Here is a 20,678-nt window from a genome sequence, read left to right as displayed (position 1 = left end):
AAGAGGAAGAGGCAGGCCATTCCGCAGGGGTGGTAGGGGTCAGGCAGGTGCACCAGGCCGATGCCTAAGTGGGAAGTTGCAGAAGGTACGTGCGATTACGTCAAAGGACGCACCAGACTTGGTTGAGTGGCTCATTCAGTCTTACGCTTCTGCACCCTCCACATCCTCTGTATCTGCACCCTCCTCACTCTCTGCTATGTGCACCCCCAAAGACACCACCACCCCCATATCCCCTCCGCTCGAGTCAGAGAAATTATTTTACCATCCATTCCAATACCTTACCGATGCGCAGCCATTCTTGGATCGGATCAGGAAGAGGAGGTATCGACGGTCGCCATCCAGCACTCTGACGACAGTACCCATGTCAGCCCAAGGAGGGTGGACCCCGCTGTTGCTGCCTACTCCGAGATCTCTAATGTCAGTGGTGGTGAAGGTGACAATGATGACATGTCTATGGATGCCCACAAGAGAGGAAGAAGAGGGGAGTTCAGAGGGGGAGACGGAGCAGCAGATAGGGAGGAGGAGGAGAAGCAGGCAGAACTTACAGTGCACAGGAGACAAAAAGCAGACTGCAAATGTATCTGGAGCGAGCCATCCACCATGCACGGTCACATCTGGCGCTCCCAGGACGCCAGCACATGGCTCCACAGTGTGGGCTTTTTTTAACGTGTCAGCTGCTGACAATATTGTTGCCATCTGCAGCCTGTGCTGTCAATGCATAAGTCGTGGTAAGCCCAACACTCACCTAGGGGTGACGCCTTAAGAAGGCACCTGGCCTCCTATCACCAAGCCCAATGGGAGCAACACCGTCAGAACCCACAAAGCCACACACACAGCGCACCACGTCCTGCCTCTTCTCCTTCTCCTCTCATTTGTCCTTCACTCCACCTTCCACAGTGTCGTCGTCGCATTCATCTGGCAAAAGGCAGGCTTGTGGCCCAAATGTTCAAACGTAAAAAGATGATGATGCCGGATAACCCTCTTGCCCAAAGGCTGACCAGTGGCTTGTTGGAACTGCTAGCCCGCCAACTACTGCCATATAAAATTTTTGGCCACCACAATGGAAGGTCCCCAGAAGGAAATATTTCTCCCAGAAGGGCATCCCAGAGCTATATGGCCATGTTCAGCGGCAAGTGAATGTATCTCTGGCACACAGTGTCGGTGCAAAGATACATCTGACCACAGACACGTGGTCTAGCAAACACGGTCAGGGAAGGTACATACTTTAACTGCCCACTGGGTGAACCTTCTGACGGCTGTCAAGCATGTAACCCGTGGCACCTGTGTGCATTTGGTGTTACCGCCAAGGATTGCATGCAGGCCTGCCTCTTCTTCTCCTCCTCCATCCTCCGTCTCCTCCTCTGCTGACTCCTCCGGTTTCACTGCTACCGCCTCTTCCGCTGCGCCCCCCAGAACCTATTTGACGTGGCAGGTGAGACGTTGCCATGCTGTGCTGCGGCTGTTGTGCCTGGAAGCCAAGAGCTACACCGGTCCTGCACTGCTATCAGCTCTGCGATCACAAACCGATCAGTGGCTAACCCCGCTGAATTTGACAGTTGGTAAAGTGGTGTGCAACAACGGTGCCAATCTGCTGACCGCGCTGAAACAGGGCAAAATGACATATGTGCCGTGCATGGCACATGTCCTGAACTTAGTCGTGCACCGATTCGTTGCCAAAAAACCCAGGGGTCAGGACGTCTTGCGGCAGCCCAGGAAACATGAGGAGGGGGCGTCTTTATGAAAGGAGGATGCGGCTGCTACCAGCAAGTAGCCGCCCTACTTGCTGGTAGAGAGGTAATTTACATATTATAAAAGTCAGTTTTTTGAAGAAACTACTGAACGAAAAAGAGTAAGAGCATTATATATATATATATCGCAGTATAAGGATTTTAAGTAGCCAAAAAATGAAAAATGACTATAGGGGGGGTGACAGAAGCCCTTTAAGACGCATAAAAATGGCCCCTAATTAAAATACATATTTTTTGTGGGAATTTTCGTCATTGATCCCCCTCTAGTATGTCACTGTCCATGTTATGGGGCTATTTGTGCACTTCTAGTATTTGGTGGCTGCAAATATGACCTGAAGGTTTTTCAGGTTCGCCTGCCATTAAAGTGAATGGGGCCTGCCGCGAACTCGCGGTTCGTGAACATTTGATCGCGTTTGCGCGATCGCAAATCGTCCCGGCCGATGTTCGTCCATCACTACTGAACGGTTGACTCTTATAAAAATGAACAAGGCCTGGATTGCCCCTGACTTCTCTACTCCACCAGAGGAAAGCGGCTGAACATAAAGTCATTCTAAATGTGACTTTTATGGTGTATTGAATACACTGTATTCCCATGCACCCCTTCCCCCACTAAAAAGGGTATATGGTTCAGGGGTGTGGAAATAAATAAAAAAACTACTTGTCGAAGGACTAAAGTGGGGGCTCAATCTACTTGTCCTGAACTTATACTAACGTTATACTGTATGGGGGCGGGGGCCACAAGGCGATGTTATACTGTATGGGGCGGGGGCCACAAGGAGACGTTATGCTGTATGGGGCGGGGGCCACAAGGAGACAATATGCTGTATGGGGCGGGGGCCACAAGGAGACGTTATGCTGTATGGGGGCAGGGCCACGAGGAGACGTTATGCTGTATGGGGGCAGGGCCACAAGGAGACGTTATATTGTATGGGGGCGGGGGCCACAGGGTGACGTTATACTGTATGGGGGCGGGGGCCACAGGGAGACGTTATATTGTATGGGGGCGGGGGCCACAAGGAGATGTCATGCTGTATGGGGCGGGGGCCACAAGGAGATGTCATGCTGTATGGGGCGGGGGCCACAAGGAGACGTTATGCTGTATGGGGGCGGGGGCCACAGGGAGACGTTATATTGTATGGGGGCGGGGGCCACAGGGTGACGTTATACTGTATGGGGGCAGGGGCCACAGGGTGACGTTATACTGTGCGGGGGCAGCCGCTTGGTGACGTTATACTGTATGGGGCACTAGGGCAGCCCCAAGGTGACGTTATACTGTATGGGGGCAGCCCCAAGGTGACGTTATACTGTATGGGGGCAAGAGGGAGACGTTATACTGTATGGGGGCAAGAGGGAGACGTTATACTGTATGGGGGCAAGAGGGAGACGTTATACTGTATGGGGGCAACAGGGAGACATTATAGTTTATCCTTGTGCCACGTGCAGTGCAGATTGCAGGCAGGGCCAGAGCCTCAGAGGACAGACAGCACAACCTGTATTTCTGACACCCCTGCAGATGAGCGTTCCTCCCGGAGCCTGTCCACATCGCAGCTCCCGGCCTGACCTGCAAGCGCTGACTGGGGTCACATAGCATTATACTGATTTATGATGCTATGTAACCCTTACAGTTCTGGAATGTATTGGATAACACTGACCGCATTAGGTCACTGTTATCCAGTACATTCCAGACCTCTAAGGGTTACATAGCATCATAAATCAATAAAATGCCATGCGACCCCGGCAGTGCTATGCAGACCAGGACAGCGAGTGTTAAAGCAGCACAGCCGGTGCTTATACTTGTTCTTACGGATCTCTGCCTTCTCCTTGTGACCCCATAAGGACCCAGTCCTATAAAACACGCTAATAAATCTGCACACGGGTGACTCGCCTCGTGTTATCAGCCGTGGACTGTGCGGCCCTAGTTGAAGTGTCTCCGGCAGCCCAGCGCCACAGCACAGACTCCACTCCAAAACCTGCCAGACTGCTGGAAGCGGGAGCACAAGCCACGCCCACCCTCTATGCGGGTAATCTGAGGGGCGGAGCTTCACCCAGCAGACGGCTGCAGCGTGTGTCTGTCTGCTGGGTGAAAGGCAGAGCAGCGAGCGGAGGGTCTAGGCGCAAATGGCGACAAGGCTACAAAGTCTTGTCGCCATTTAGCAGTTCTAAGTCGCATTGGCGACCATTTTGGTCGCCATCTGGAGCCCTGCACATCACACAGAGACAGCTCTGCTACATACACATCACACAGAGACAGCTCTGCTACATACACATCACACAGAGACAGCTGCACTACATACACATCACACAGAGACAGCTCCGCTACATACACATCACACAGAGACAGCTCTACTACATATACATCACACAGAGACAGCTCCGCTACATACACGTCACACAGAGACAGCTCTGCTACATACACATCACACAGAGACAGCTCTGCTATATACACATCACACAGAGACAGCTCTGCTACATACACATCACACAGAGACAGCTCCTCTACATACACATCACACAGAGACAGCTCTGCTACATACACATCACACAGAGACAGCTCTGCTACATACACATCACACAGAGACAGCTCTGCTACATACACATCACACAGAGACAGCTCTGCTACATACACATCACACAGACAGCTCCGCTACATACACATCACACAGAGGCAGCTCTGCTACATACACATCACACAGAGACAGCTCTGCTACATACACATCACACAGAGACAGCTCCGCTACATACATGTCACACAGACAGCTCCACTACATACACATCACACAGAGACAGCTCCGCTACATACACATCACACAGAGACAGCTCCGCTACATACACATCACACAGAGACAGCTCTGCTACATACACATCACACAGAGACAGCTCTGCTATATACACATCACACAGAGACAGCTCTGCTACATACACGTCACACAGACAGCTCCGCTACATACACATCACACAGAGACAGCTCTGCTACATACACGTTAAACTCTTAGTGACCACCAATATGCCTTTTTACAGCGGCCCAGTCTAAGCACTGCACGTCTTCCCCGTGCAGCGGAGAGCGGGGGTTCGGTTCTCACATGAGAGCTGCACTTCTGCTCTAACATCCAGGACCGGCAGGAGTGCTGATCCGGGCTGTTTAACCCTCTACATGCTGCGGACTCCCTCTGTCTCCCATCGTGGTGGCGATATGTGTAAATGCTGGCTGAGGCCTGGTATAGGCCCCAAGCCTGCCTTGAGTAGTTTCCAGCAGACTGTGCCTCTCTGGTGCAGCCTGCTGGTCTATGTTAGTAAAGCACTGACATATAAATGCAATACACTATAGCAGGGGTCTCCAAACTTTTCAACAGGAGGGCCACATTGAAGATTTTACAAGTATTCGGGGGCCGGAAAAAAAAATCAGTTATGTATTAAATTAAATGTATATATTTTACATGGATCGTTTTTGTAATCAGCATGATATGACTGAGAACAAAAGAGAAAAAACTTTAGCAAAACAACGCAAAGACACCCGTGTCCCTATCAGCGGTGTCCCCATCAGCACAAAAATGTCCCCATCAGCACAGCAATGTCCCCATCAGCACAGCAATGTCCCCATCAGCACAGCAATGTCCCCATCAGCACAGCAATGTCCCCATCAGCACAGCAATGTCCCCATCAGCACAGCAATGTCCCCATCAGCACAGCAATGTCCCCATCAGCACAGCAATGTCAGCATCAGCACAGCAATGTCAGCATCAGCACAGCAATGTCAGCATCAGCACAGCAATGTCAGCATCAGCACAGCAATGTCCCCATCAGCACAGCAATGTCCCCATCAGCACAGCAATGTCAGCATCAGCACAGCAATGTCAGCATCAGCACAGCAATGTCAGCATCAGCACAGCAATGTCAGCATCAGCACAGCAATGTCAGCATCAGCACAGCAATGTCAGCATCAGCACAGCAATGTCCCCATCAGCACAGCAATGTCAGCATCAGCACAGCAATGTCCCCATCAGCACAGCAATGTCAGCATCAGCACAACAATGTCCCCATCAGCACAGCAATGTCAGCATCAGCACAGCAATGTCAGCATCAGCACAGCAATGTCAGCATCAGCACAGCAATGTCAGCATCAGCACAGCAATGTCAGCATCAGCACAACAATGTCCCCATCAGCACAGCAATGTCCCCATCAGCACAGCAATGTCAGCATCAGCACAGCAATGTCCCCATCAGCACAGCAATGTCAGCATCAGCACAGCAATGTCAGCATCAGCACAGCAATGTCAGCATCAGCACAGCAATGTCCCCATCAGCACAGCAATGTCAGCATCAGCACAGCAATGTCAGCATCAGCACAACAATGTCCCCATCAGCACAGCAATGTCAGCATCAGCACAGCAATGTCAGCATCAGCACAGCAATGTCAGCATCAGCACAGCAATGTCAGCATCAGCACAGCAATGTCCCCATCAGCCGTGTCACCCTTAAGCACAGCAATGTCCCCATCAACGATGTCCCCATCAGAACAGCAATGTCAGCATCAGCACAGCAATGTCAGCATCAGCACAGCAATGTCCCCATCAGCACAGCAATGTCCCCATCAGCACAGCAATGTCAGCATCAGCACAGCAATGTCAGCATCAGCACAGCAATGTCCCCATCAACGATGTCCCCATCAGCACAGCAATGTCAGCATCAGCACAGCAATGTCAGCATCAGCACAGCAATGTCCCCATCAGCACAGCAATGTCAGCATCAGCACAGCAATGTCAGCATCAGCACAACAATGTCCCCATCAGCACAGCAATGTCAGCATCAGCACAGCAATGTCAGCATCAGCACAGCAATGTCAGCATCAGCACAGCAATGTCAGCATCAGCACAGCAATGTCAGCATCAGCACAGCAATGTCAGCATCAGCACAGCAATGTCCCCATCAGCCGTGTCACCCTTAAGCACAGCAATGTCCCCATCAACGATGTCCCCATCAGAACAGCAATGTCCCCATCAGCGGAGTCCCCATTAGCAGCTGATAGGGGCCACCACTGATGGGGACACTGCTGTTGGGGACGCGGCTGATGGGGACACCATTGATGGGGACACCCGTGTCCCTATCAGCGGTGTCCCCATCAGAACAGCAATGGCCAAATCAGAACAGCAATGTCCCCATCAGAAAAGCAATATATTACCATAAAAAAAAAAATATTCCCATCAAAAAAACAATATTCCCATCAGAAAAACAATATTCCCATCATGGGGACACCCACTGATGGGGACGCTGCTGTTGGGGACATTGCTGTGCTGATGGGGACACCACTGATGGGGACGCTGCTGTTGGGGACATTGCTGTGCTGATGGGGACACCACTGATGGGGACACCATTGATGGGGACACCCGTGTCCCTATCAGCGTTGTCCCCATCAGCACAGCAATGTCCCCATCAGCGGTGTCCCTATCAGCACAGCAATGTCCCCATCAGCGGTGTCCCCATCAGCACAGCAATGTCCCCATCAGAACAGCAATGTCAGCAAACTCAGAATACATTTTATTTTGCCCCCTCTCACTCACAATACATTTTATTTTGCCCCCTCTCACTCAGAATATATACAATGTGAGAGGGGGCAAAATAAGATATATACAATTTTGCTCCACAGGTGGGGAAAGTGGAATATCGATAAAGAGGGGAAAATGGAATATATACAGAGGGGGCAAAATGGATATAAATAGAGGGGCCCTGTATATATCCATTTTGCCCCCTCTGTATATATTCCATAATCATTTATCCCCTGTGTGTATATATTGCATTTTTGCCCCCTCTGTTATCTGTTTAATTTTTTTTCCATTTTTTTTGCCTTTTTTTCTTATTGAAATATATTTTTGTTCCCCATTGGTCCCCTGTGGAGGATTTCTTGCCTGACATTTAGTTCCATGCCAGGTGCCCCCCTGTGAGTTATAGCCAGGCAGTGGTGGTGTGCACATTTAAAAAAAAAATACTTACCTCGTCAGACTGCTCCGCTCCCGCCTTCTTGCTCTTGCTTGCAGCCCACAATCCTGTCTTCCAGCGTGCGTTGTGTGATCCCGCGAGACCTGGCTGGCGCGATATCACAGCGCCACCAGGCCTGAATGGGTGGAGGCGGAGCCCGAATGGATGGAGGCAGGGCTGGGGTTGGTGGGGCGGCGCAACTACTCACAGAGGCCGGGGGCCCAAGCGACCAGCCATTTACATAAAAATGTTAAAATTACTTGCGATGGGGCGACGGAGCTGCGGGCCCCCCCCACCGCCGGGCCCGGTCGCGGTCGCATCCTCTGCGACCGCGATCGTTACGCCCCTGGGCGGTTGTGCGGATTTGGTTCCTGCAACCTGCCAGCTGCGGGCAAGCCGGATCGAACGCACAATCGGGCCGGATGTGGCCCGCGGGCCGGGGTTTGGAGACCCCTGCACTATAGGAATAGGGCGTCGTATTATAAAAGCAATCAAAATATTGCCTGTTATAGTCCCCTTGTGGGACAATTAAGTGGTTCAAAAAAAGGTAAAAAAGAAAAAAATTCCAATAAAAAATAAATACGCCTTTTTTCCATTGAAAAAACACTTTTCAATGAAAAAATTTCAAAAATAAAATCCCACCCACATGTTTGGTATCACCGCATCTGTAACGACACAAATAATAACAAGGGATCAAAAAGAGGTATTTACCCCAAGATGATACCAATGAAAACTACAAATTATCCCGGAAAATTCAAGCTTTCACACAACTCAGTAGAAAGAAAAGTAAAGAAGTTCTGGGTCTTGGGATGCGGCGATGCAAAAAGATTTTTTTTCCTTTTAAAAAAATTGGTTTTATTAGACAAGAGTAGTAAAACTTAAAAGAAAAAACTACATGTATTTGGTATCGCTGTAATCGTACTGACCCAGAGAATAAAGATATCGTGTTATTTACACCAAAATATGATCTCCGTAAGAATTATAATATAAAAACTGAGTGGCAGTATTGGTGTTTTTTTCCATCTCCCTCCCAGAAACAGTTAAAAAAAGTTAATCAGAAAGTAACGTGTACCCCAAAATAATACTATTAATAACTACAACTTGTCCTGCAAAAAAACAAGCCCTCATTCAGCTACATAGAGGGAAAAAGAAAAAAGTGGAAGAACAAAGCTTGGTCAGTAACGCCCAAAACAGGCTGGTTACTAAGGGGTTAAAGCTTCTGGTTATCAGCACCATTCACAACCAGCACAGCAAGAGTCCTGAGCACCTGACTCCTCCCACATATAATCACATGGTCATGACATCATGAAAGGTCCTTTATCTTCTCACCTAGAATCTGACCCCTCCCACACATAATCACATGATGATGACATTATGAAAAGTCCTTTACCTCCTCCAGCAGCACAGCCTGGAGACTGACTCCTCCCACACAAGGCCACATGGTCCTGACATCATCACAGGTCCTTAACCTCCTCCAGCAGCACAGCCTGACTCCTCCCACACAGTCACATGGTCATGACATCATGTAAGGTCCTTTAGCCCACTAGTCTCCCTCTACCCCATACATGTAGTGTCCAGCGGTGCAGCTGGAGGTATGTGTACATTTACTGCTGACAGAAGGGATTGTTATTAATGGAACCGTTACATTAAGTTATTCCGGGGTGGAATGGTGAAATATGCAATTGCGCCATTGTTTTCTGGGTTCTATTTTTTATATTGCTTATTGTGCAGTAAGAATGATGTTATTTTTTTCTGCTGGTCACTATTTATTTTGAAGCCTTTTGTGTGATTTTCTTTTTTTTTGCACTTTGGCATCTTTTTCATGGGTTGGCGGAGCCCAGAATCCACCAATTCTTGCACAACTCCTTTAAGGAGCCTGTGGGGTAATGGGCATTGACTGGAGCTCTCCTCTTGGAATGTGTATCCCTCAAGACTCCTGTTCTTTTCCTTTATCTCTTGAGAATCTGCAGTCGGAGGACTGAAGGGGGTTTAATCTAAACAGCGTACACTAACCCTTACAACGTGGAGCTATTGCAATCTATGTGACTGTGTCACCAACCAATAATACAACAAAACAAGATAACACAGCGCCACAATTGTATATTACACAGAAATAATGCGCCTTTACTGATAGGTAACTAAATACACATAAAAAACGTAGTTAAAGAGGTAGATGTCCCTCACTCCCAGAACGGCGAATGCAGTGCAGTCAGGTACATAAACGTAGAGATGCCGGTTACCCCAAATGTTAAAAGGTCTACAAGAGTCTACAGTAAACACTCCCAGGGACCACCCTAGAGTATCAGAATATAAGGATTAGGACCCAGACAACTAATCAAACATAAAACCAGCACAACCGCCACCTCCCCAATAAGTATAGACCAGCACAACCGCCACCTCCCCAATAAGTATAGACCAGCACAACCGCCACCTCCCCCATAAGTATAGACCAGCACAACCGCCACCTCCCCAATAAGTATAGACCAGCACAACCGCCACCTCCCCCATAAGTATAGACCAGCACAACCGCCACCTCCCCAATAAGTATAGACCAGCACAACCGCCACCTCCCCAATAAGTATAGACAGGCACAACCGCCACCTCCCCAATAAGTATCGACCAGCACAACCGCCACCTCCACTACATATGGCTTCTTCCAGGGCGTGAGGTGTGGATGGTACGTAGTGTATTTTATTCACAGTGAGAGAATAGCAGCTCACCTTTGAGCGGTGGAGAGCACGGACATGCTAAGGCTGCACAAAATAGATAACCAACGAAAAAAGCCAGGAATAGAAAGTATTTGTCAGACATCCCACATGTTCAAACACACAATGCTCCAGCGGCTCCATGCACTTTGTCACATTTCTCAAAGTTGATACCGCCTAGGGTTGCCACCCATCCGGGATTGACCCGGACAGTCCGGGTTTGTAATCCTGTGTCCGGGTACAAGCCTTTCTCAGACCCGGACACAGGATTATTCATTCAAAGTAAACTGCAGTGTGTGTGGACAGACGTCCGACCAAGACTCCGTCGATCCGATCACATATTTAAGCTGTCACTCACTGCGGCCGGGTGATCAGCTGAGTGCAGTGCTCCCGAGCCTCCCTCCTCTAGTCTACACACTCAGGCAGCGCTGTGTTCACTCACTGCTCGCTCCTCCTCTGCCTCCCAGTCCCTCCCTCCTTCTCTCTGATAAGGAAGTCAGGTCCACAAGAAGTGACATCAGAGAGAGAGGCAGGGAGGGAGAATTGAAATCATTCTTCTTCCAGCTCCACTCCAGCAGCCTGCCCAAGTAGTGCCCACTGTGCCCTGCCTGCAGAGTGGTTTTTCAACCTGTGTGTGACCAAGACAGTCCTGACACCTGTCCTAGATAGGCACTTCTAAAAAGGTATATAAAACATTTAAAGTGTGTAAATGTAACAGTGTTTAAAGGGCTTCTACCACCAGAAATACTGTTATGTAGCTGACTGATATAGCGATGCGCTAATGTCCGCACTACATAACAGTATGTTTCTAACATTAGTCCCTGCAGCCGTTTTTGCTAAAAAAGCACTTTTATTATATGCTAATGAGCCTCTAGGTGCTATGTGGGCGTAAAATCAGCACCTAGAGTCTCCGTCCACTCACCCATTATCCCGCCCAGGTCCCCTGTTCTGCCCGCCCCGCTCCTCTTGATTGATGCCACTGTTCGCAGCAGCGTTGACAAAATCCCGCGCCTGCGCCGTTCACGATGTCTTCGGCGCAGGCGCAGTGAGTGAAGGCCGCTCTCCTGATGCCGGCTTCCTCACTGTGACGTAGTCGGTGCAGGTGCAGTGAGGAATCCGGCACCAGGATCGCATTATTCACTCACTGCGCCGAAGACAGAAGTGAACGGCGCAGGCGTGGGATTTCGCCATCAATGCAGGGAACAGTGGCATCAATCAAGAGGAGCGGGGCGGGCAGAACAGGGGACCTGGGCGGGATAATGGGTGAGTGGACGGAGCCTCTAGGTGCTGATTTTACGCCCACAAAGCACCTAGAGGCTCATTAGCATATAATAAAAGTGCTTTTTTTTTTTTTGCAAAAACGGCTGCAGGGACTAATGTTAGAAACATACTGTTATGTAGTGCACACTGCAGACATTAGCGCATCGCTGACATTAGCGGTATTTCTGGTGGTAGAAACCCTTTAAACAGGTTTCAGAATCTGTCAATCATCAGAAAAACGTTACGTTATGTAGCTGACTGACATTAGCAATGGGCTGATGTCAGCAGTACATAACAGTGTGTTTTATAACTCCCTGCCTGCCGCCGTTCTCTTAAAATAAAGACTTATAATATGCTAATGAGCCTCTTCAGGGGCGTAACGGTCGTGGTGCGACAGCGACCAGGGGTGGAGGTGGAACATGGGTGGGGCTGGAGGTGGGACATGGGTGGGGCCTGGAAGGGGGCCCTCCCTCCCTTCTGTTCGGGTTTGGCTTGAAGAAAAGGTGGCAACCCTAATACCGCCAGGGGTTAGAATTATTCCATCATACCAGGAAAAATACATAGAATTCAATCTAAAGAAATGATGAAAGGCGTCCACAGCCTTACTGATCCCCATCCCCAGTAATCCTGACAGACGATGACAGTGACTGTACACATACCTCCACCTGCACCGCTGGACACTACATGTATGGGGGAGGGGGAGACTAGTGGGCTAAAGGACCTTTCATGATGTCATGACCATGTGACCATGTGTGGGAGGAGTCCTCCAGGCTGTGCTGTTGGAGGAGGTAAAGGACCTGTGATGATGTCATGAACATGTGACTATGTATGGGAGGAGTCTGGAATCACATGACTGGGTGCTATTCAGTGTATTCAGGACTTTGTTGTGCTGGTTGTGATCGGTGCTGGATGAGCTGAAGTGTTGCATCGGGATGTAGTTACAGAGTGTATGCAGTGGAGCTGTCTCTGTGTCTCCTACAATATAGGATCTGCTCAGTGGAGATCTTCTGTATCAGATCCTTCTCCTGATTGACCCATCAAGGATGGACAGGAACAAGATGGTGGAGAGTATAATAAATCTCACCCTAGAGATCCTCTTCCGGCTTACTGGAGAGGTGAGAGATTCTGATGATGTCACATTACATCATCTTATCTATGTTACTAACAGATGGACATGACTGGAGAGGTGAGGGACTCTGGAGATGTATGGAGTGATATTTATTATTGTGTCTCTCCATAACCAGGACTACACAGTAGTGAAGAAGACCTCTAGTGAGCGCTGTCAGGGCCCTGTGTCTGAAGAATGGGGAAGAACCCTGAGCCCAATCATGGAGCCTCCACCTCACCCCCTGATACAAGAGGAAATCAATAGAGAGAAGATCCTAGAACTCACCAACAAGATGATTGAGCTGCTGACTGGAGAGGTGACACTGCTGGGACATTACACAGGAATACTATGAAGGGATCTGGGTGATGACTGTATCATTGTGTTGTCAGGTTCCTATAAGGTGTCAGGATGTCACCGTCTATTTCTCCATGGAGGAGTGGGAATATTTAGAAGGACACAAAGATCTGTACAAGGACATCATGATGGAGGATCACAGGCCCCTCACATCACCAGGTAATAGACATGACCAAATACACATGTCCTCTCATTATCTGTATGTAAGGGATAAATTCAGTCACTGGATGTGTTTCCTACAGTTCAGGAAGAGAGAAGAACACCGGAGAGATGTCCCAATCCTCTTCTTCCACAGGATGGTTCAGAAGAACATCACAATGTCCCACAGGATGATCAGGTAGATGGATTGAGTCCTCACGAAATGTTCCCTGTGATCTGTAGAAGGTTGTGAACATCTTGCTTTATCCCCCAGTATTTTATGTTTTATCCTTGTACAGGTGAAGCCCGAAAGATTAGAATATCGTGCAAAGTTCATTTATTTCAGTAATGCAACTTAAAAGGTGAAATTAACATATGAGACTCATTACATGCAAAGTCACAATCTCAGGTCCCCTTTGCTCAGGGGATATGGACTAATTAGCTGACTAGAGTGTGACACTTTGAGCCTAGAATATTGAACCTTTTCACAAAATTCTAATTTTAAGCTGCATTAATGCAATTCCATTTAATTTGCATTACTGAAATAAATGGACTTTTACACAATATTCTCATTTTTCGAGTTTGGGATTACAGCTGACCATAGACATTACATGTGGTCTGGATCTTCTCACAATTTTCTAGTTATGGAGACTGCAGTTTGGACTAAGGAACTAACAGGTTGGATTTATACGGGAGACCTGCAGATATTTGGGTCAGATATCTCCTACTGTCCTATCAGTTTTGGTTGTCATTCTAATTACTGATCTTCCACACGACTTCTCCAACCGTCTGATGACTTCTATAATATTTGTTTCACAGCTTGTGAATCCAGGTGAAGATCTGAACAATATTAATCCTACAGAGACATATGTGAGGGGTGATGAGCAGAGGACAGAGGACATTCCTACAGATAACCGCCCAGGTGAGTAGTAACCACTAAATAAAGCAGAGAAGACCCACAGATTCTACTCCTTCACTGGATACTTTTAAAGAGATTTTCTTCTCTATAGAAGAAGTGGAACAAACTGTGAATAAAATATAACTTTTATTAATAACTATTAAAACAAAGTGGTGACCACTGCATGGAGACTAAAGTACCACTGGATAAATCAAATAAATATGGCTCCCATATGTCTCATTGGCAGATTGGTCCTCATCTAGTCTGGGAGTGACCAAACCAAAAATACAGTAGGGTATTTAATGGTCACTTACTTGAGCACCGCAGACTCTTCAAACAGCTGATTGGAGGGGGTGGCGGGAGTCAGAGGACTACCATTCAGATATTCTTATATCTCCTGAGGATTAGTCATCAGTAATTTACTCCTGGAAACCCACTTTAAGCTCTGTGTTCTGTCAGTTTTTTCAGCTGTATAGGTTTTTAATAAAACATTGCTGCGCTGAGAGATGACTAGAAAAAAAAACTTACGGGATCTTCTTGAGCTTCTTATATAAGGGTCTGTGCACATTCACCTACAGATGTTTTGGACATGCCTGGAGCTTTCATGTTCTTCCTGTGTTTCCATGGGTTTCTTCCGAAGGTCATATCTGACAGTCTATTTAACCCCATTGGGGAGCAGCCAATTTTTGGGCGTTAGTGACCAAGTAACTCCCCCCCCTTTTTTTTTTATCATTGCATTTTAGGAGCCATAGCTTATTTTTTATTTTTCTGTTGATGGTCATATGAGAGCTTGCTTTTGTTCTGGGAAAAGTGTAGATTTTAACTGTTTTTTAAAAGAATACAAAAAAAGTCCAGCAACTCCGCAATTTTTTATTTTCATTAGATCATTGGTTGCCATGTTATGACAATCCTGCCCATTAGAGCAGGAACCTGGCTATTATTATACAGCTGAGCACCCTCACTAAGGTGCTAAGGGGTAAAAATAAAATATATTAAAAAAAAGTGCTAATCCAGCCTTACATTTGCTCCAAAGCCACAATTTCATGGCCATATTGGTAATCTCCTTTGGTGTTTGTTGAAGTTCCTATAAGTGGTGGGAGTACGTGAGGTGGACACCCGCTAATAGCACTGACTTACAGGTCATTTTATGATTCTCAACTGAGCATTTAACTAGAAAAGAATATGGTAGACACGCTGAAAAGTGAACCTTTGAAGATGCTGGCTTCAACACAAAAGTGGAAAACTACAGCCTAGTGACCTAACATTCTGATCTACTGGTTCTTGCTCTGAGATTAGATTAGGATCTGTTTTGCAAACCACTGTCTTAGGCCGAGTTCACACGAACGTGTGTGACCCATGCCTGTGAAGCAATGCTCGATCGCCGGCCGTAGGTCAGCCGCATCGGATCGCGGACCCATTCACTTTAATGGGTCCGCGATCCGGCCGTTCCGCTAAAAAATAGGACTTGTTCTATCTTTTAGCGGAACGGAAGTATGGGACGTAGCCCAACGGAGGCACTCCGTAGTGCTTCCGAGGGGTCCCGTCCCGTGCGGCTGTTCCGCGATTCCGGATTAGCGGACCCATTGCGGAATTCACACGGAACTGTGGCCGTGTATTGCGGCCCGCGATTTGCGGGCCGCAATACGGCCACAGATCACACACGTTTGTGTTAACTTAGCCTTAGGCCCCTTTCACACGAGCGAGTTTTCCGCGCGAGTGGAATGCGTGAAGTGAACGCATAGTACCCGCACTGAATCCTGAACCATTCATTTCAATGGGTCTGTGTACATGAGCGTTGTTTTTCACGCATCAGTTCTGCGTTGCGTGAAAATCGCAGCATGTTCTATATCCTGCATTTTTCACGCAGCCCTGGCCCCATAGAAGTGAATGGGGCTCCGTGAAAAACGCATTGCATCCGCAAGCAAGTGCGGGTGCGATGCATTTTTCACTGATGGTTGCTAAGAGATGTTGTTTGTAAACCTTCAGTTTTTTATCACGCTCGTGAAAAACGCATCAAAACGCATTGCACCAGCGCGGAAAAAACTGAACGCAATCGCAGACAAAACTGACTGAACTTGCTTGCAAAATAGTGCGAGTTTCACTGAACGCATCCAGACCTAATCCTTCACACTCGTGTGAAAGGGGCCTTAGTCAGTGAAGAATTGAATTTTGCTACATATTTTGCAATTTATATTTAATTGTTGAGATAGAAATCTTATAACATATTAATATTATTTAAAAATAATACAAATGTATTCTTGGCAGATGACTGCACCAGGAGCTCAGAGGGACATGGGATATCTTCAAAACACACTCAAGATGTATATGAACAGCACGTGATTATCCCAGATGCATCCTCAGACTTTCATAGCAAAGATCCATCATGTGATTTATCACAGACTGTTAAGCAAAACATAGAACACAGAAGGGGTGAACATCAAAGACAGGAGAAGCAATTTTCATGTTCAGAATGTGGGAAATGTTTTCAACGGAAATCAAATCTTGTTAGACATCTGAGAACTCACACAGGTGAGAAGCCATTTTCATGCTCAGAATGTGAGAAATGTTTTAATGCTAAATCAGATCTTGTTAAACATCAAAGAATTCACACAGGGGAGAAGCCATTTTCATGTTCAGAATGCGGGAAATATTTTACCCATAAGCATGAGGTTGTTTTACATCAGAGAACTCACACAGGGGAGAAGCCATTTTCATGCTCAGAATGCGAGAAATGTTTTAATTATAAATCACATCTTGTTAGACATCAGAGAATTCACACAGGGGAGAAGCCATTTTCATGTTTAGAATGCGGGAAATATTTTACCCAGAAGAAAGACGTTGTTATACATCAGAGAACTCACACAGGGGAGAAGCCATTTTCATGCTCAGAATGTGAGAAATGTTTTTATTATAAATCACATCTTGTTAGACATGAGAGAATTCACACAGAGGAGAAGCCATTTTCATGATCAGAATGCGGTAAATATTTTACCCAGAAGCAAGACGTTGTTATACATCAGAGAACTCACATAGGGGAGAAGCCATTTTTATGCTCAGAATGCGAGAAATTTTTTAATAATAAATCAGATCTTGTTAGACATCAGAGAATTACACAGGGGCGAGACCATATTCATGCTCGGAATGTGGGAAATGTTTTAATCGGAAAAAACATCTTGGTTACCATCAGAAAACTCATACAGTTGAAAAGCCAAAGCTCTCAAGTCCAAGCAAGGGAAATTAATTTAAAGCACTAAATGATTATTGAGAAATTTCTGTAATTACCAATAAATGTCTTATTCAAAAGCATATAGAAACTTATCACTTTGCTTTTAAGATGGTGCAGAAAACAACATAAAGAACAATAAAAAAAAACGCACATAACTCAACACTATGTATTGTAGATTTTGGTGTGGAATTTTTGTGTCTTTTTACAACTCAGTCATAGTCCATGGTGAAACCACAAGACAGCAATTGTGGATCCACACAAATAATTGACTTGCTGTGAATTTTTTAAGTCACACCACAGGTCAATTTCCGTGCGTACAAGATACGCACAGTGGTATATCAGATTTGGTCTCATTGATTTTGTGGGTGCTGTATTATGCTGTAACCTGCAGCATGTGCGATAGTATAAAACTTACAAGAATAGTCCAGATTGTTATGGCGGAATGAATAAAAAAAGGTGTTAAAAAATAAATAACTGATTACTTGTGAGTGTACAGTATATATACTGTGTATTCACCGCCTTTACTAAGAAACTCTAAAATAAGATTTGATACAACCAATTAACTTCCAAAATCACATAATTAGTTGAACAAGGGCCCCCTTTGTGCCATAAAAATATCACAGGATGTGAGTATGAATGCTCTCGTTCTGAAAGGCCCCTAAATCTGCAACTCTACAAAGCAAGCAACACGGAGACCCAGGAGCTCCCCAAACAGTTCAAAGACAAAGTTGTGGAGTAGCATGAATCAGGGTTGGGGTATAAAAAAAAAATAGCCCAAACTTTGAACATCCCATGGGGCACCATAAAATCCATTATAACACAATGGAAAGAATATGGCTTAACTCCAACTCTGACAAGTGAAGAACATCCACCAAAACTCACAGATGAGATAAAGAGGGCATTAAATCAAGGATTCAACAAAGCCACACACTCCACAGAGGAGATGGAAGGATCAGTCCATAGGACCACTATAAGGCATGAACTCCACCGGAGAGATGGAAGTATCTGTAGGTAGAACCACTATAAGCTGCACACTCAACAGAGGAGATGGAAGGATCTGTCCATGGGTCCACTCTATAGAGTAGATGGAGGGATCTTTCTATAGGACCACTATAAGCCATACACTCCACAGAGAAGATGGACGGATCAGTCCATAGGACTACTATAAGCCGTACACTTCACAGAAAAGATGGAAGGATATATCTGTAGGACCACTATAAGCCATACACTCCACAGAGAAGATGGAAGGATCTGTCAACAGGACCACTATAAGCCGTACACTCCAGAGAGGAGATGGAAGGATCTGTCTATAAGACCACTATAAGCTGTAAACTCCACAAAAGAGATGGAAGGATCAGTCCATAGGACCACTATAAGCTGAAAACTTCACCAAGGAGATGTAAGCAATTGTTCATAGGATCACTATAAGCTGTACATTCCACAGAGGAGATGGAAGAATCTGTATATAAGACCTCTCTCTATAAGCCAAAAGATGGATGGATCTGTCCATAGGACCTTCTTCTAGCTCTTGGTTTGTCTTCCCTTTATAACAATGAAACCTTCTCCTGTTCCTGAGTTACAGGCTGCATTAAAGCATGTTCACACAAGGCAGATTTGTGACAGAACTTTACAGCTGAAAATCCATTCAGGAGGTGGTTAGTTCTGCAGGATGTACATGGATTAAAGCAAACACCATGCAGATTAATGGAACAGTCGCCGTGTGTAGACATACCCTTATAGTCCATAAATATTGTCCCCCCTATTGCCACCTCTGACCTTTGAGTGACTGACGACTGCTGAGGAAAGTAATTGGCTGTAGTGGCGCAGGTGACCCCATTAATACAGGAAGTTTGTATGGGGCGACCACAGAGCCGGAGCTGAGAAGCAGGGAGCAGGCAAGTATACTTACCTTCACAGGTCGAACATTTTTTTTTGTTTAGCGCTATAAAAATCAAGCTTTATTCTGCACGATGCTGGTTATGTTTATTTTTAAGAGGGTGATTTGATTTAATCTCATTTTATAATAAAAAATAGAAAGTAAAAAAATAACACACACATATTAGGTATCGCTGTGCCCTTAACAACCAGCTCTATAAATATATCTACCCTGTCAGATAAATACTAGTGTTGGGCGAGCATGCTCGGCCGAACACAAATTGCTCGGCACATCGCGGTTTTCGGTCAAACTCGAGCGCGATGCTCTTGTCTCCTCCCGCAAGTTTGTTGACTGCTATGCAGCCAATAAACGTGCTGGTAAGTACTGCCATTCACTGTAATGCTGTAGCCATATTGGCTACTGGCATTATAGTGATTAGCTGTCCGGAATGCGTCATCGGGTGCTATATAGCACCCGATGACACGTGTTCGGCTCAGTCTTAGTCAGGGAGAGCTGTGCTGAAGAAGGGACAGATAGTGTAGGGAGTGAAATACTAATATTTTATTGAAAAAACTTGTTAGAGACCCAAAAGTCCTTTTAAGGACTATAGTTGTATCTGGCAGCAATATATATTTTTAGAGCAACCTGCGCTAAATAGATTGCAATTGTTTGGCCTCTGCAGACAGCGACATTATCTGCGCTACATCTCCTGTCTAACGTGTGCGCAGCCTAAAAATAACTGTGACTTCCAGTGTACTTTTTCTGTAGACTGTGTCCGCTGCAGACAGTTACATTACCTGCGCTTCATCTCCAGTATAACGTTAGCACATCCGAAATATCAGTGACATTCAGTGTAATTTTTTTGCCTCTGGAAACAGCGACATTATCTGCAATATATCTCCTGTCTAACGTTGTGTGCGGTTCTGCTGAGATACCGCAGCTATATAGAGGGACAAAGGCTATTGGAATAACTAATTGCAACTGGTGTGATATACCTGTGGCCCCACCAAAAAAAACTTATTGAAGGGTGTGATATACCTATAGTATACCTTCTAACATAGAAAGTATATTATAGTGTATTTGTATTGTGCAGCAGTTGTGTGCGGTTCTGCTGAGATACCGCAGCTATACAGAGGGACAAACGCTATTGTAATAACTAATTGCAACTGGTGTAATATACCTGTTGCCCCCAAAAAACTGATTAAGGGGTGCGCTATACCTGCTTCCACAAAATACTGATTAAGGGGTGTGATACACCGCCTTCCACAAAATATTTATTTAAGGGGTTTGATATACCAGCTTCTAGTTCTATATACCTGTTTCCACAAAACACTGATAGAGGGGATTGATATACCGGCTTCCACCAAATATAGATTGAGGCCTGCGATTTACCGG

The 20,678-nt window shown here is 46.2% G+C and overlaps 2 protein-coding genes and 1 pseudogene across 2 annotated transcripts in view; 1 reads left to right on the top strand and 2 right to left on the bottom strand.

The window, feature by feature from the left end:
- LOC121004502 (oocyte zinc finger protein XlCOF8.4-like) overlaps positions 1-12,793 on the bottom strand; it is a 56,037-nt gene extending 43,244 nt beyond the window's left edge. Inside the window, exon 1 of the mRNA XM_040436765.1 lies at positions 12,343-12,793. The gene's annotated coding sequence lies outside the window, so the exon portion shown is untranslated. The remainder of the gene's footprint in view (positions 1-12,342) is intronic.
- The window catches only part of LOC121004483 (gastrula zinc finger protein XlCGF57.1-like), a 245,584-nt gene that overhangs the window by 136,465 nt on the left and 88,441 nt on the right, over positions 1-20,678 (bottom strand). The window lies entirely within an intron of this gene.
- On the top strand, positions 14,178-17,539 carry LOC121004525 (annotated as a pseudogene).

The sequence above is a fragment of the Bufo bufo genome, chromosome 6, assembly GCF_905171765.1.
Source record: "Bufo bufo chromosome 6, aBufBuf1.1, whole genome shotgun sequence".
Lineage (NCBI taxonomy): Eukaryota > Metazoa > Chordata > Amphibia > Anura > Bufonidae > Bufo > Bufo bufo.
The sequence above is the reverse complement of the archived record's forward strand: the minus strand, read 5'-3'. Positions and strand labels throughout refer to the sequence as shown.